The sequence below is a fragment of the Piliocolobus tephrosceles genome, chromosome 17 (genome assembly GCF_002776525.5).
Source record: "Piliocolobus tephrosceles isolate RC106 chromosome 17, ASM277652v3, whole genome shotgun sequence".
NCBI classification, from domain to species: Eukaryota; Metazoa; Chordata; class Mammalia; order Primates; family Cercopithecidae; genus Piliocolobus; species Piliocolobus tephrosceles.
Genome location: NC_045450.1, coordinates 56,711,678 through 56,728,528, shown reverse-complemented (window position 1 = coordinate 56,728,528; position 16,851 = coordinate 56,711,678). Strand labels below are relative to the sequence as shown.

Sequence of the window (16,851 nt, the reverse complement as noted above, 5' to 3'; positions counted from 1 at the left end):
GTGGGAACTGAACAATGAGCTCACTTGGACTCGGGAAGGGGAACATCACACAATGGGGCCTATCATGGGGAGGGGGGAGGGGGGAGGGATTGCACTGGGGAGTTATACCGGCTATAAATGATGAATTGATGGGCGCTGACGAGTTGATGGGTGCAGCACACCAACATGGCATATGTATACATATGTAACAAACCTGCACGTTATGCACATGTACCCTAGAACTTAAAGTATAATAAAAAAAAAAGAAACAAAAAAAACCCCATAAACCAGTAACATAGTCATATATTATCAAGTATTATGTACTGTACATAATTGTATGCGCTATACTTTTATACAACTGGCAGCAGAGTAGGTTCACACTAGCATCACCATAAACATCTGAGTAATCATTGATGACGTTATCACTAGGTGAGAGGAATTTTTCAGCTCCATGATATGCACAGAATCACTGTTGTGTATGTGGCCTGTCACTGATTAAAATGTCATTATATGGCACATGACTCTGGCTGTTAAAAATGAGACAGAGGCTGGGCACGGTGGCTCACACCTGTAATTCCAGCACTTTGAGGGGCTGAGTTGGGCAGACTGCTTGAGCCCAGGAGTTCCAGACCAACTGGACATGATGGCAGGTGCCTGTAAGTCCTACTACTTGGGAGGCTGAGGAAAGAAGATCGCGTGAGCCTGGGAGGTCGAGGTGGCAGTGAGCCATGATGCTACTGCACTCCAGCCTGGTCAACAGAGTGAAACCCTGTCTCAAAAATAAAAAAAATAAAAACCAACCAACCAAACAAAAAAACCCCAGTAGACATAGGCATGAAAAGATTCTGATGCTTTATTTTTGAGTAAAAACAAAAACAAAAACCCAAGATGCTGAAAAATAAATACAATCTCATTTTTGTTCAACATTTTGCATATGTAGTTGTCAATGCACAGAAAAGAATACAAAGAAAGCTGTCAGCAGTGGCTACTCTGGAGACTTGCAATGGGGATAGTAGTGAGGGGTATACTTTTTATAGGGCTCATTTTCATACAATATTTTCTTTCCTAAGTAAATAACAGCCATTCAGCTTTGGAAAAGGCAATAGTAAATGTTGTATGAAAATGTAAGAACAGAATTGACGGCTATAGAAAAACTATTCTATATCTCAGTTTAAATACTTTGGATATTGTTAATGCTTCTAGGTCTATGAATTCTGGAGTGACAGGAGAAAAATAGTGTGAAACAACTTTTTCAAACTGGAATGGCTAAGAAAGCCTAAGGGAATGCTCTAAAACAGAATAATGAAATAAATGTTGGTAACTACATCTCAACTCCTATGTGGTATTTCTAGAGCACTATGTTATAGGGGATTCCTTTCATATTATTCAGTCAGTGATGTGTCATTTTATCAATTCTATTACATTTTCTGTTTTAACTGTCATGCCTTTCAACCTTTCCTGCTGATTTCTGCTTTGCATGGAAATCTGTTATCTTTCTAGTTGTCTTTGGTGGATGTCAATCCTCTTGAGTCTCTCTCTAAGCCTTCAGACTAAAGTTTTTAAAGTTGTCTTTTGGCCAGGCGCAGTGGCTCACACCTGTAACCCCAAAACTTTGGAAGGCCAGCACAGGCAAATCACTTGAGCTCAGGAGTTGGAGACCACCCTGGGGAACATGGCAAAACCCTGTCCCTACAAAAAACACACAAAAAAATTAGTCAGGCGTGATGGTGGATGCTTGTAGTCCCAGCTACTCAGGAGGCTGAGGTGGGACGACGATTGCTTGAGCTCAGGAGGCAGAGGTTGCAGTGAGCCAAAATCGCACCACTGCACTCCAGCCTGGGACAGAGTGAGCTCCATCTAAAAAAAAAAAAAAAAAAATTGCCGTTTGCTTCTTGCGTCATCTACATTTCCTCTGGAATCAATAATTCATTTTTCTAATTTCATTTTACTGATCTTCCTCATATGTCTGGTGATCTTTACGTGTATGTTCATGTTTACAAATGAAGGACTAAGTTGTTCTTGACAGGTGATCATCATGGATTTCTTGTACCTCTGTTGTAGTCTTGTGTCGTTTCTCCACTAGGATACCCCTCAGTGAACTGGCTGACTACCAGCTGTGATTAAGTGGAAATGGTATGCTGATATACTTAAGCTCCATGATAAGCACATATAAGGAGTCTTTGCCACAGTGCTATAAGGCACTGATATAGTGAGAAGCCCTTGGTATATTTATAGAGGATCTCCTACTAGATTTAAAAAACAGTTATCGTAGTTTTAACACAGGGACAAACCTTGTACTGAGATGTCTGTATAGGAAGAAGGGGTTGCCTTTAGTCATCATGTATTTTTAGTCCCTACCAATCAAGGACAGTTTCTCAGTCTCTCCTTGTTTTCCCATGACCTTGACACTCCTGAAGAATACTGATTAGTTCATTTGTAGAATGTCCCTCAATTTGGTTTTGTCGGAAATTCTCTCATGTTTAGACTGAGATTACTCATTTTTGCCAAGGTGAAAGGTTAAAAGGCATGACAGGTAATTTGTAGAATGTCCCTCAATTTGGTTTTGTCTGAAATTCTCTCATGGTTGGACTGAAATTACTCATTTTTGCCAAGGCGAGTTAAGCCCAAGTTATGTACATAACATGATGTTACGTGTATAACATCGGGAAATACCTGATGTCAACAGAGTGGTTCAGATTAACTCTGAACATGTAATTAAGGTGGCATCTACCTGTTTTTCCACAGTAAAGTTACTATTTTTCCCTTTGTAATTAATACATATCTTTCATGAATATATTTGAGATAAGATTTTTAAAAGGAAATATATAAAAATAATCTCTAATCATAATTTATCAATTTTGGCATCCATAGATGATTATGCCTGTAAAAATGATTTCTGTATTTACCAATGGTGATTTTCTATTTCCATTATTTTTCTGCATTTATTTATTAGAATTTACTATGAGGACAAGCTATGTCCTTTCACTTTAATTTATTTATTCAATTTTTTAAATCAGTATAGACTCAATGATATTTAATACTATAGGTTTTAATTCATTACTTGCATTATATAATCTACTCACATGGGGTTTTAAAAATTACTTTTTATGTTTGATTTTGAATATAATTGTGTATTACTCAGAAAATACCATTTGAGTGAAATCAGTTTTGACATTTATTGAAATTTCCTTTGTGAAAAGCATCTGATTAAGTTTTGTAAATATTCTTTGTGTGCATGACATAATAAACATTATTTGTTTGCTTTAGTCTTCATTGTGAAGTATAAAACACATAGAAAGTACACCAAATACAATTAAATTCTTAGAGAACTATTATAAAGCAGACTTCTGTGTTACTACCACCTAGGTGAAAAAACAGAACCTAGTGACAGAAAAGGCTCCCAAATACCATGTTCTAGCCTTCCTCCTGAAGAAAACCAGTGCCTTGATTTTTTTGTTTTGTTTTTAAGAGATGGTGTTTTGCTATGCTGCCCAGGATGGAGTCCAGTAGCAATTCACAGGTGCAATCATAGTGCACTATAGCCTCCAACTTCTCAGCTCAAACAATCTTCTTGCCTCAGCTTTCTGAGTAGCTACAACTACAGGTACATGCCGGCACACCCAGCTAATGCTCTGATTTTTAGGTTAACTAGTTTCCTATTTCTTCTAATAAGTTTACCACCTAAGTAGTCATTACTAAAAACTATAGAGGTGGCTAGGCATGATGGCTCATGCCTGTAATTCCAGCCCTTTGGGAGGCCGAAGTGGGTGGATTACCTGAGGTCAGGAGTTTTGAGACCAGCCTGGCCAACATGATGAAACCCCGCCTTTACTAAAAATACAAAAGTTAGCTGGGCGTGGTGGCACACGCCTGTAGTCCCAGCTACTCAGGAGGCTGAGACAGGAGAACTGCTTGAACCTGGGAAGTGGAGGTTGCAGTGAGCCAAGATCACGCCACTGCACTCCAGCCTGGGTGGCAGAGTGAGACTCCATCTCAAAAACCAAAACCAAAACCAAAATCACTACAGAGGTACAAGATGTATTATGGAGACATGATTAATCAATCAATACCAAAGTAAACTTCAAAACAAGAAATACTACGAGTCAAAAATATTTCATAATGATAAAAGGTTCAATTAACTAAGAATGCATTACATTCCTAAATGTGTTTGCATCTAATAACAGAACTTCAAAGTACATGAAACAAAAATGACAGAAATGAAGACAAATAAAAAGTACCTGCTCATAATTGAAAATTTTAAGTCATTCCTCAGTAATTGATAAAGAGACAGCAAATCAGAAAAGATATAGATGTGAACAACCATCAACTAGAATCCTATGCCTAACAATTGCAAAATACACGCTTTTTTCAAATGTATATGGAAAAGATGGTATCTCATCGAGTTTTAATTTCCATTTTTATAATGAATGAACATAAACATACCTTCATATACTTATTAACTACCTGGCTATTGTAGATGCTATTGTTGCTCTGCCCAGATCTTGTTAACCAGGACATTGCAACTATACAACTGACCATAATAGCTTACATTTGCCTCTTATAAGATTGTTGTTGGCTGATGGGAGCACCACGTCAGTCTTCAGAAGCCACTTTGCTTGGAATGGCTAGGATATGCCACCCCACCAGAGGCAGCCCAGAACCAATGATTGACTTACGTGGGGGTACAACAGGCCAGCTAGCTACCTTACGTCTGATAAGGACAAGCTTTGGGATACAATGCCTGCTCCAGAGCTCCCTATAGGATTAAGCTGAGGCTAGACATCTTCTGAAACCCTATCTTTGTTTAACTTTTTCTCTGTCCTATCCTGTTTCATTTCCTCCCTTACAAGAATCTCCTGAAAGAGACTGATATCTTAATGTATCACTCATACAAAAATTGCTGTTTACGGCTCTGCCTTTAGACAGTCCTACTTTAGGACAGTTGCTACCAGTATGATCACCGGAAAAATAGTACGGAAAAGCTTGTGGAGTCCCTGGCAGGTTGTTGTGGTGTAAATTATAAGACTTTCACCTACAGTAAATGGGGATGTGATACAAAGCAGAAAGATAGTGTTAGCCTGTGTAAGAGAGTAGGTATTAGGACTGTGAAGCTGGGTAATTATTGCTGAGTACCAATGATTTAATGAAGAAAGAGAATGACAAGTTAGGTCAATTAAACACCAACTTATAGTAAAGAATAAAAATTAAAAGGCAAACATGGTTTAAGAATAGAAATGTGAGTTAACGATAAGAGGTGGCAGGATTTAAGAGAAGGCTACTTTCTCATCCCAGCCAAGTTTTCTATGCCAAAGTTAAGTTCCTGATAGAAAATATTACTTTGAATCTTGTGGGCCTGTGGAAGGAACCCATTCTTCCTCATTAGCATATAGGAGCTCCATCTTCCTTATGACCATGCAGAGACTTCAAAGTACCCTATAGAATAATGCTTTCCTTTCTTAGAACTTAACCTCAAAACCTTGGCCACCTGAGGAATAACTTGTGTCAAGTCTCAGCATAGCCCCATGGGAAAATCTTGGATCTGCTAAGGGAGAAAGGAGATTTAATGCCAATAGAGTGGCAGTACCTGGCTAGTAAGTACTGCAGAAACTGGAAGAGTATGCCTGGGAGTAAATCCTAAGGGTGCTGGACCAGGGGAAGTATAATGTAAAGCTGCTTAATGAAGAAACTTTTCCATAATTCTGACTTAACACTCTGACAAAGGCCCTTGGCATTAGGTTTTTATTTTTATTCTTTTTAGACTGAGTCTCACTCTTTTGCCAGGCTGGAGTGCAGTGGCGTGATCTTGGCTCACTGCAACGTCTGCCTCATGGGTTCAAGCCATTCTCCTGCCTCAGCCTCCTGAGTAGCTAGGACTACAGGTGCACGTCACCATGCCCAGCTAACTTTTGTATTTTTAGTAGAGATGGGGTTTCACTATGCTGGACAGGATGGTCTTGATTTCTTGACCTCATCATGATCCACCCACCTCAGCCTTCCAAAGTGCTGGGATTACAGGCATGAGCCACTGCGCCCAGCTGGAATCAGTTTTTAATACACTGATGCAGTGGTTCTTGTATACTTCAAACAAGTGAAAGCTCCCATTAAACAGAGACATGCTAACTGATGTTGTAAACTCTTCGGAGCATAATAAAAACCTCAGAAAGGTGGGTATGCAGAAGTGGATATGTTATATGAAGCCAAAAACCAGCTCATGATGTTCCCTGGAAGGATCTGGAAGTTGCTTCATTTACCAGCATCAAGCTTAGCAATGACTGTTCTGTAGATGGGGACTTTGAAGGTGATGGTGTTACAAAACTGGAATCTCCTCTACCAGTGCGGATGATATGATCCAGGAATAGCAGAGATTGGGTGCCAGCACTTAATTATCAGGTGCATGATAGAAATGTATACCACAGACATAATTATATAATATTTTACAGATACATAAAACATATATTCAAGAGACTGAGATTAGATGAGCAGGAAGATGAAGTCAGCCACTATGAAAAGTTGTAATCCTGTGCTCAGTTTCCACACCTAAGTTAGTTCTGACTCAGAATCCATCAACTAAAAGAGAAACTAGGGTTCACTTGTTGCCACAAGACAGCAAATCAATACATTAGTGGCTAACTTCATCTTTCTGGGATCTGGTTCTATGAGGTCTGAATAATACTGTCTTATATTAATATACTGACTCCAGCTTTCATTTGATTAGTGTTAATATGGCATATCTATCCCCCCAACTTTGATTTTTAAACTATTTATATTTAAGGTGGTTTGGTGGTAGGCAGCCTATATATCAGTCTTGTTATTTTTTAATGCAATCTGAGAATATCTGCCGTTTAATAAGGGAATTTAGGTCATTTACATTTAATGTGATTATTGAAGATTAAGTTTAAATCTATTATTTTGCTATTTGTTTTGGATTAATTCAACATTATTGGTAATTTCATTTTCTCTTCTTTGTTAGCTTATTAACCATAACTGCCATTTAACTTAGTTTTTAAAAAATAAGACTTTAATTTTTAGTCTACCTTCAAGTGATATTATTGACATTATGCCACTTCATGTATAGTATAACAGCTTATAATAGAATCTTCCATTTGTTTTCTTCAATACTTTTTATGCTATTGCTGTCATGAGTTTTACTTTACATGTTATAAGACAAATACCTTATTATTATTTTTGCTTTAAGCTATCAATTATTTTTAAATGTTTGTAATAAAAAAAAGTTTTCTAAATTCACCAACATAATTACCATTTCCAAGGCCTTTTATTGATGTGGTATAATTTTGTTTTTGCCTGCAGGGCTTCTTTAACATTTCTCGTAAAGCAGGTCTGCTAATGAGGCATTCTTTCAGCTTTTGTACATCTGAAAAAGTTTGTTTCACCTTTTTGTTCTGTTTTGTTTGAGATAGAGTCTCGCTCTATTGCTCAGGCTGGGGTGCAGTGGCGTGATCTCGGCTCACTGCAAAATCCGCCTCCTGGGTTCAAGGAATTCTCCTGCCTCAGCCTCCTGAGTAACTGGGATTACAGGCACGTGCCACATTCTTGCCTAATTTTTGTGTGTGTTTTTTTTTTTTTAGTAAAGATGGGGTTTCACCATCTTGGTCAGGCTGGTTTCCATCTCCTGACCTCGTGATCTGCCTTCCTCGGCCTCCCAAAGTGCTGGGATTACAGGCGTGAGCCACCATGCCCGGTCTCATCTTTGCTTTTAAAAGGTATTTTTGCTGTGTATAAAATTTTAATTGAACTTTTTTCTTTTGATATTTTATAGGTGTTTCTCCATTGTCTTCTAGCTCACATTGATTCCAATGTTTTCTGGGTGTTATGGTGGATTATTTCTATGTCTTCACTAATCTCTTCTGAAATATCCAATCTCCTGTCAATCACCTCTAGTGGTATTCTTAATCTCAGACATGGTAGTTTTTACTCTCTACAAGTTAAATTATAATCTTTGTCTTTCATGTCTCTACTTAACATGTTTCTGCATTACTCAGTTATGACAGCTGTTTAAATGTCCTCATCCACTAATTTTATCTTCTGTGTCATTTTTAGTCTTGTTTAATTCTCCTCCTTGTTATTGGTAGAAAATATTTTATCTCAGTATGTAGCTTATGTTTTCATTTACTTTTTGCCATTCAAATAGTAGAAGTTTTCAATTTTGCTGAAGTCCAACTTATCTAATTCATTTGTGGTGTAAGTTCTTTCCCTGCTATCTACAGGGAAATCTTTTGCTTAGCCCAAGATCACAAAACTTATCTTTTCTTGAAGAACTATTTTAGCGTTATGTTTTTATTTTATTCTAATACCCATTTAAGATTAGTATTTGTATAAATAATGAGTGGGTCAAGTCTCTCATTCACATGGTTCCAGTACTGTGTATTAAAATGACTATTCTCTCTACATCAAATTGCCTTTGAATCTTTGCCAAAAAATTGTGCATCAATTTCTGGGCTCTCTACTCTTTTCCATGGATCTTTACCTCTATCCTTATGTAATTATCAAACTGTTTGATTACTGTGGCTTTATGCAATATTACAAAGCTAACGTGAGTCCTCTAATGTTCTTTTTACAAAATTGTCTTAGCTTTCTATTGCTTTTCTTTATATATTTTAGATCAGCTTGTCAATTTCTAGAAAAAATTATTGGGTTTTTGGTGAAGATTGAATTAAATTTCACTATATATCAATTTGAAGAGAAATTACATTAATAATATTGAGTCTTCCAATCCATGAGCATGGTATTTCTAATTTGTTTCTTCAGTGTATTATGGTTTTCAGTATGTAAACCTTGAACATATTTTCTTAGGCTTATCCTTAAAACTTCATGCTTTTTAATATTATTATGATGGCACTTGTTTAAAAATTTCTAACTATTTATTGCGAGTGCATTTTTGAATTTTGATTTTGTATCCCATGACATTGCAAAACACACCTATTAGTTCTAGAAACTTTTTCATAAATTTGGAATTTTGATGCAGACAATGATATCATCTGAAAATAAAGATAGTTTTATCTATTCCTTTCTAATCTGTAATTCTCTTGTATAGATACCTTTAATTAGGCAAAGGAAGTTACTACTTATTCCTTGTTAGCAAAGATATTTTATCACGAATGGATATTAATTTCTATCATTTTTGCCCTGCATCCATTGAAATGATTATTAAAATAGCAACCTGGTGATATGATGAATCTCATTGATTTTAGTATATTGAACCAAACTTGCATTCTTGGAATAAACTTGACTTGGTTGTTATTTCTCATTCTTTGGGCATATTAGCAAATGTGATTCAATTTGCTAATATTTTGTGCTTTTTGTGTCTATGTTTATGAGTTATTGGTTTGTAGTTTTCTATTCTTATACTGTCTTTGGTTTTTGGCATCGGGTAATGCTGACCTCATCAAATGAGTTGGGGGAGTGTTCTTCCCTTTTCTGTTTCCTGAGATTGTTTAGAATTGGTATGATTTCTTCCTTAAAGGTTGGTAGAATTTGTCAGGGAAGCCATTGGGCATGGTATTTTCTTTATAGGAAAGTTTTAAACCACAAACTCAATTTATTTAAAGATATAAAACTATTCAGGTTTAGTTTACTTAAATGAGTTTTGGTAGTTTGTGTCTTTTGAGGAATTTATCTATTTCATCTAGGTTATCAAATGTATTAATGAAGTTGTTATTTACTTTTATTATCCACTTAATATATGTCAGCCTTAGTGATTGATACCCACTCTTTCATTCTCAGTCTTGGTAATTTGTGTCTTCTCAGTTTTTTCTCATTTAGTTGGGCTAGATGTTTATTGATTTTCATAATCTTTGCAAAGAACCAGCTTTTGGGTATTCTGACTTTAGTGTTTTTCTATTTTCAACTTTATTGGTTTATGTTCTTATTATTTCTTTCCTTCTTCTTGCTTTGAGTTTAATTTGTTTTCTTAAGACACATATTATTGATTCAAAACTTTCTAGGTTTCTAAAACAAGACACTAAAACATATTTTCCTCAATGCACGTCTTTAGCTGCATCTCAGAAATTTTATTTTCATTTAATTAAAAACATTTTAAAAATTTCCCTGTGACTGCCTCTTTGACCCATGCCATTTAGAAATGTGTTTAATTTCCAAAAAAATTGGGATTTTTCTATATATTATTCTGTTGTTGATTTCTAGTTCAATTTGTTTGTGGTCAAGAGATGATATTTTGTCTGACTTGAATACTTCTAAATTTATTGATTTTTTAAAAGGGAACACAATGTGGCCTATTTTAGCAAATGTTTTGTGTGCACTTAAAAATAATTTATATTCTGCTCTCGTCAGATGGGTCATTTTTCCTGTTTTCTTAAATGGCTATTATTTGAAAATAAAACTTTGCAAAAAGAAGGAATGTCACATAAGGTTGGATTCAGAAATCTGAAGTAGTTCTCCATATGAACTTAATGAAGTACTGGTACACATAATTAATAGTAACGTAAGAGATTAGGCACCATCAAATGAAAGCAGATAATGAATAAGTTACTCTTCACATGCTTACCTCTCAATCTGTTCCCAATTGAGCCAATAACCAATTCTCTATACTGTAGTCACACTGGACTTATTTTAGTTCTTCCAAGTAGCCATGTTCTTTTTCTGCATCAGGACTTACTGAATATAATCTCTATCTGAAAAATACTCCCTCTTTTTGTTAAGTTCTCTTCAACTTTCAGACTTGACCCTGAATTGACTTTCTTTAGAAAGTCTTTTTGACATTCCCTCCAAGGATTATGTCCTCTTTGTTAAGGATCAGCGGTTTGCACTTTCATGATGGTGTGTACCTCTCTTTCACAGAATTTATGATTATAATGAAAACTACAAGAACAGATTAGACCATATTATCAAAGATGTTATGACTTCTCAAAAGGTTCACAATCCCCTACTCAAAAAAGTCAGCACAATGAGACATGGAGTGGCCAACTAAACTCACTTAACTAAAATCTGATTTTTACTGGATATAATTTCTCCTGTGAAGACTATTCTGAAAGTAGAATTATACCTTCAGAAGAATATTGATTGTATGAGTCTTCCATAACAATATTTAATACATCCGGGAGACTATTATTTATAAAATGTTACAGGGCACACATAAAACCAACCAAATTGAGAAATCCCATTCTTCTGCTTTCTATAGGTTCAGGTAAATGTTAATAAATAGTGTCTGCTTCTCTAAGACATTCCTTGCTTTAGAAAAGGAAACCCATATACAAAGAGCAAGTTTGGCTCAAATAACTTTTCTTTTCCAAATTAAATCCAAAATTTAAGGCTTTCGAGTCCAAGTTTCTTGCAAATGTTAGACAAAAAAAATCAATGGGTGAAGGAAGTGAGAGGAAAATCTTTGCCTTTCATGTACATTTGAAACCTTCATTTATTTTAAATAGCACTTGATGATATTATGAGGGATCACTTACAGAAAAATATACAGAGCTTTCCTGGCAATGGAATCGGAAGAGCTGCCTTCCTCATGCCTCTCAGGCTCACTTTGTAAATTATGTGAAACACTTTTAGACAGACATTGGCACTCATAAATTATACAGTTCATTTGCATATTCCAGTCATGAGACATTATGCAAAGTGACATGATTTGCATAATGGATTCCTCTTGTCGCTTCACTTGCTGCGTGCTTTTAAAAAACAAAATGAAATAAAATGAAAGCATGAAAAGGTGAAAGCATCAAGTCCCCAGTCTTGCCTGTCTTCTTCCCAACTACAGTATCAGTTGCTTTCATTTCCTACAGGGGATTGGGGGGAAAGGGACAAAAAGCAAAGAGATACAGACATATAAACAAAGAGCTTTCATATGAATTTTGTTCTTAATTACAATGTACCCACTTTCTCATTGAAATCCGTCACCATAAATAACCCTTTTGAGCTAACAGACATCAAAACAAAACAAAACATTGAGACAGAAAAACTTTATGGAACTTTTTCTTAAAAAATAAATAAATAAATAAATAAACTTCTATGTCTGTAATTTTTAGGGAAGAGGTAAGCCTTTCTTTTTGTAACTAAAAAAATAAAAAAATAAAAAAAATTTAAGGCACCAGCTATCTGTCATTGGAAATAAAAGCATATTATGGATGAGAGAGAGGTTTGGTGGAAGGATTTTATCCCTTTCTAGGTGAACTTCTGAATGGTTTTCCTATTTTGAAAGAGAACGGAGAAGAAGAAAAACAGGGTGGTGTTTTGATTATTTAACAAAATATATAATGGCTACATACATTGTAAAGGATGAGGCAATGCCACGTCGACTTCTATCGGCTCTACTCCAATAAGCAGGCAACGCTCCCTCAGCAGTTGCTAGCTTTGCTGCGGGCTTTCCCTGCTCCCCTGCACCAGTGCGAAAAGCAGAGTGTGCCAAGCGGCTGGCGTCTGTACCCTGTGGGAAAAGTTAACTGTAATTCTTCGGCTTTTAAAATCAATTAACCCGTGTGTTAATTAACGTCAAGTCGACGGGAGGAGGAGAAGAAGAAGGGGAGGGAGGGAGAAAAGAAAAAAGCTGCAAGGGCGGATGGCAGAAGAGTTGGCACGGTGCCATCCATTCAGGGGCAACGCCACAGTTTCGTGTGATAGCAGCAGCGGGTATATGTTACGGGGCCCTGTATGCGGGCCAGACAGTGCGGTAAAGCCAAGGGAGATTATCCAGACCCCCAGGAGCGAACAGCAAGCAGCAACCGAAGGCGCAAGTGCCAGGATTACAGCCTAGGCTGCTCCAACTATGAGCCCTTCCTCGGACCCTGGGACTCGGCTACTTGGGGTTTGGGGGTCTTCCACACCACAGAGGCACAAAGCTGACTTTAATCACTTTTTTTCCTTTAAACTTGATTCTGCCGCAGTGGAGCCAGCACAGCGGATGTTTTCACACCCAGCAAGACAAAGGCCGTCGTCTCCGCCATGACACTGTTCCGTTTCAAGCAGAGGCCGGGATTCTGGACTCCTCGAAAACTCAAAAGAAACAAGGAAAACAAACAACAAATACAGCAACAAACCGAAAAAACTGAAAACCAAAATCGTTTGCCCATTTGCCCGTGCCAGAGGTGATCTGGGCATCTGTTGCAGCAGAAGGCGCTTGTGTGGGGCTAATTTTTTTTTTTTTTTTTTTTTTTGGTGGGGGGCAAGCTGTTGGCTTGTTTGCTATTTCAACTTCGTTTATAATTAACTTAAAAAAACCCCCACCATTCAGCCTAGTCAACAACAAACAAAGAAAAAGCAGACATCGGAAGAGAAATGCCATAGGAAGCGGCATGAATACATGCCACAGCCTGTGCCACTTGCCACTTGGAAAACCTCAGGGAAAGACGCGAATTCTACAGCTGCGAAGAAGGCAGAGAAGGGAGCATAAGGGTCTACAACTAGAAATCATAAGGAAAGAATACTGCGTGTATAATCCTGGATTGCAATTGCACACAGCCTCTGCTGGGAGAAGAGAGGGAATATTTAAATGGAGATATAGATGGGTATAAATTAAAAGATAGGCACCTATCGATTGCATATAAACACATGTGTAAGGTTGTATGTGTATATAAATACGCATATTTTCAGACAAACGTTTAGATATGTATATATTTTGTGCTATAGGTATGGGTATGTATATATAGGTGTATATGTTTATGCATATACACATATGTAGGATGTATGCATGTGTGAGAAAAAGGAGGGAGACAGAGGAGAGAGAAGGAAATATGTGTATGTGCATGTATGTGTATGCATACATCCCACTTTTTGACTCAGGTATACACAGAAGACAAAATAAAAATCATACTCCAGCAGCAAGCAGGCAGCCAGAGATTTATCTACATTCACTGCTATCACCAGGGAGATGAATGGGGCCGATCTGAAGCCCTTTTACAAGATCCACTATGGGAGTGAAGGAGGAGGAGGGATGCCACACAGACATGCACAAACTTGAAGGCAGAGGGATTTGGAAGGGGCTACTGAGGAAACACTGGTGGCATAATGCAGGGGAGAAGAAGGGGAAAGAGGCTTGTCTCTCTATGTTTTAGGTGGTTGTTTTTAAAAAATCTGCAAAAGTGTTTCAGGGAACGTCTGGTACTTACGTTGTCTGCGTTGCTGTGGATCCTGAAAGGTGTTCTGTTGGCACCGGGCGCTGAGCCAGGGGCAGGCGCTGGAAACAAAAGGGAGAGACAAAAAAATAAAGTCATTCAATGGGAATATTAATTGCTGCTCTTGTGGATTTTACAAAACACACAAACTGTTTTTTCTTTCTTAAAAAAATGTGGATTGGCGCGTGTCCCTTTTGCATGGAATATACAAGTAGTATGGGATTTAACAGCCCAGTTACGGGACTCAGGATTAGCTGCGCTGGCATCTTTTGGGCATATTCTTCCTTTTAATGAATGAGCTTTCGCTGTTAATGAGGAATAATCGTTTGGCTAATGAGCTTTGAAACATTAAGAGAAAAGAGGTTTTTTTCCGTTAATCGTTCTGGTGCGACTGCATGGATGGATTACAAAAGACAGCAATAGGAATGCAGTACAAAAGGGGGGGACCTCTCCCGGAGTGGGAGAAGCACCGAGATGGGTGATGTGTCCCTGCGTCTTTCCTTCATTCTCTCTTTCGCTCTCTCTGCCAACTGCTATGGGTTTCCATAACTCCGCAATCAAAGTGGATGGTCGGGAAGGATTATTACAAAGAGTGAAGCCTCCGCTGTTAATGTCTCCAGTGTTTAATCATCATACAGTAGAATGGTTTTATGCATATTTCATTTGCATATCATTAAACTGTGTTAGCGAGGGGCATTCAGAGCCAGGAGAAGTACAAAGTTGGGGAGAGAGGGAAGAAAAAAAGGTCCCTATGATGCTTATCTTCAAACAGGGACTTGTTCCATGATCTGTCTTCTACTTTTGCTAAAATCATTATGACTTGGAAACCTTTGAAGTTGGATACAACCTTGGATTCTTCTAATTCCTGCAGAGCAGTGTATTTTAAAAAACAGCAGAAATGTTCCTGCACTAGACAATTAAAGGAATATAAACTCCAGTGGGTTGAAACTAGTAGCTCTTTGGGGAATGCAGTGGCAGAGGCTTCTACAAATACCAACACTTAGAAATATATAATAAAGAGCATCATATTAGAAACAAAGAAAACGAAGACAAGAAATATTAGCACGTGGATTATATTTGTTTCTTTTGGGGGGTAATGAACTAAAGAGAATGAAGAAGCCATCGGTAATTTATCCCTTCATTAATGAACAGTCACCTTTTTGTATGTGTTTGTTTTTGTCCTTTCTTTTTGAAGAGGGATGTTGTTACTTTTGAAGCAATTAGTCAATTATTTTGTAGCTCTGATCTTTTTCCCCTGCACCCGACAGGAAAGAAAGGTGGTGGTTAGGGAATATGTGAGTACTGGGGGGGACTTGGTGGGGGAGAGAAAGAATACAGTGAGTTCTTTGTAGATCTTATACATGCACAACATATTAATTGGGGGCTTTTAAAGCTCCCTCAATGGGCTATTTCATTCCTGGTAAAACCGCAGCTGGTTAGCCACTGTTGGTGACTCTTCAAATATTACTTTATTTTTATTCTGTCGCTGTTGTTGTTGTCTTGTTTTGTTTTACCTCAGTTAAGAATGAAAATGTAGTATCACCCTTTCTTTTTTGAGTCTCTTCTCCATCTTCTTCTTCACTCCAGTTTCCAAACTGTAAAACAATGTTGGCTTAATATTGAAGCCTGGTGCACAGTCTAACTGGCACAACTTGATTTGGAAATGAGACGCTGTTTTATATTTAAATTACCCCTGCTCCCCCCTTATCCTCCAAAGCTTTGTCTCTGTTATGAATATGCAGATGAGGCATGATGTGATTACACTGTACAATTACTCCTGTCCATGGTGGTGGCAGGGGCTGCTAGGGAGACAGAGAGTCAGACAGCCTTCAAGCCAATACAGAGTTTTGTTTTCGGTATTTTTCCAATCTCCTTGGCACTGCGGCACATGCAGATGTCGCTGTTGTTCTTTATAAAGCCCTAATGATATGCAAAAGCATAACGATTTGGTTTGGACACAAAGCATCAACGAAATATTATGGATGTCTTTAAGAAAGGGGGAGAGAAAATCCTGACTGAAGGAATGTCCACATAAATTATTTTTATTTAAATGAATTCAAAGGATGGGGTTAGGGCAAGTCAGAGAGAGTCGCATGGAAAACATGAATAATATTAATATGCATAAAGAATTCTCACCGAGGAGGAGAAGCTCCTCACTACAGCTCTTGGGACAAACAGGTTCATTAGGAAACAGCTCAGAGCGACTATAGCATTTTGTTATTTCAATTTTTTTCCCTTATTTTAAATGAAGAGTCAGACAGATGTGTTTTCTTTGCATAGCAGCATTGAGATGGATCCAATCTGTGAAATTTGCTGCCCAAATAGCATTTCTAATGGAAATTGGAACTAAACAAGGGCACGGATATGGAAGGGAGGGGAGAAGAGAGAATACAAGAAAAGGAGTATATTCAGAGCCACTGCATGGCATTTTTAGTACAGGAGGTTTTCAGAAACTATCTTTGCTTCGTTAGTCTCCCATGTGGGCTCCTGATGTAGGGAGCTATCAGGGTATACCAAAATGAGCACTGAGACAGGCCTTTCTAGGTCTGAGGCTGAGGAAAGCAGCAGCAACTTGGTGCCTGTCCCTCAGAGCTGTCTACAGTTCAGAAGCCAAAAGCACAGCTACTTCTAATTTGGGGATGCAGTAGAGTGCCTACTTATCCAGGTATTTGTGAAAGATGGAATTCTTGGTGCTATCATAGTATATATTGCTAAAGAGCAGATGAAATCGGCTGCTTAAGGAGGCCTGATAATATTTATGTTGGTTAATTCTCACGATAATGATAAC

General features: G+C 37.7%; 1 long non-coding RNA gene across 1 annotated transcript in view; it reads right to left on the bottom strand.

Moving 5' to 3' along the window:
• Positions 1 to 10,926: 10,926 nt before the first annotated feature.
• The window catches only part of LOC116418513, a 225,584-nt gene continuing 219,659 nt past the window's right edge, over positions 10,927 to 16,851 (bottom strand). The window contains exons 4-6 of the long non-coding RNA XR_004228574.1: positions 14,058 to 14,125; positions 12,806 to 12,937; positions 10,927 to 11,624 (exon numbers count right to left, since the gene is read on the bottom strand). This is a non-coding gene — a long non-coding RNA (uncharacterized LOC116418513). The remainder of the gene's footprint in view (positions 11,625 to 12,805; positions 12,938 to 14,057; positions 14,126 to 16,851) is intronic.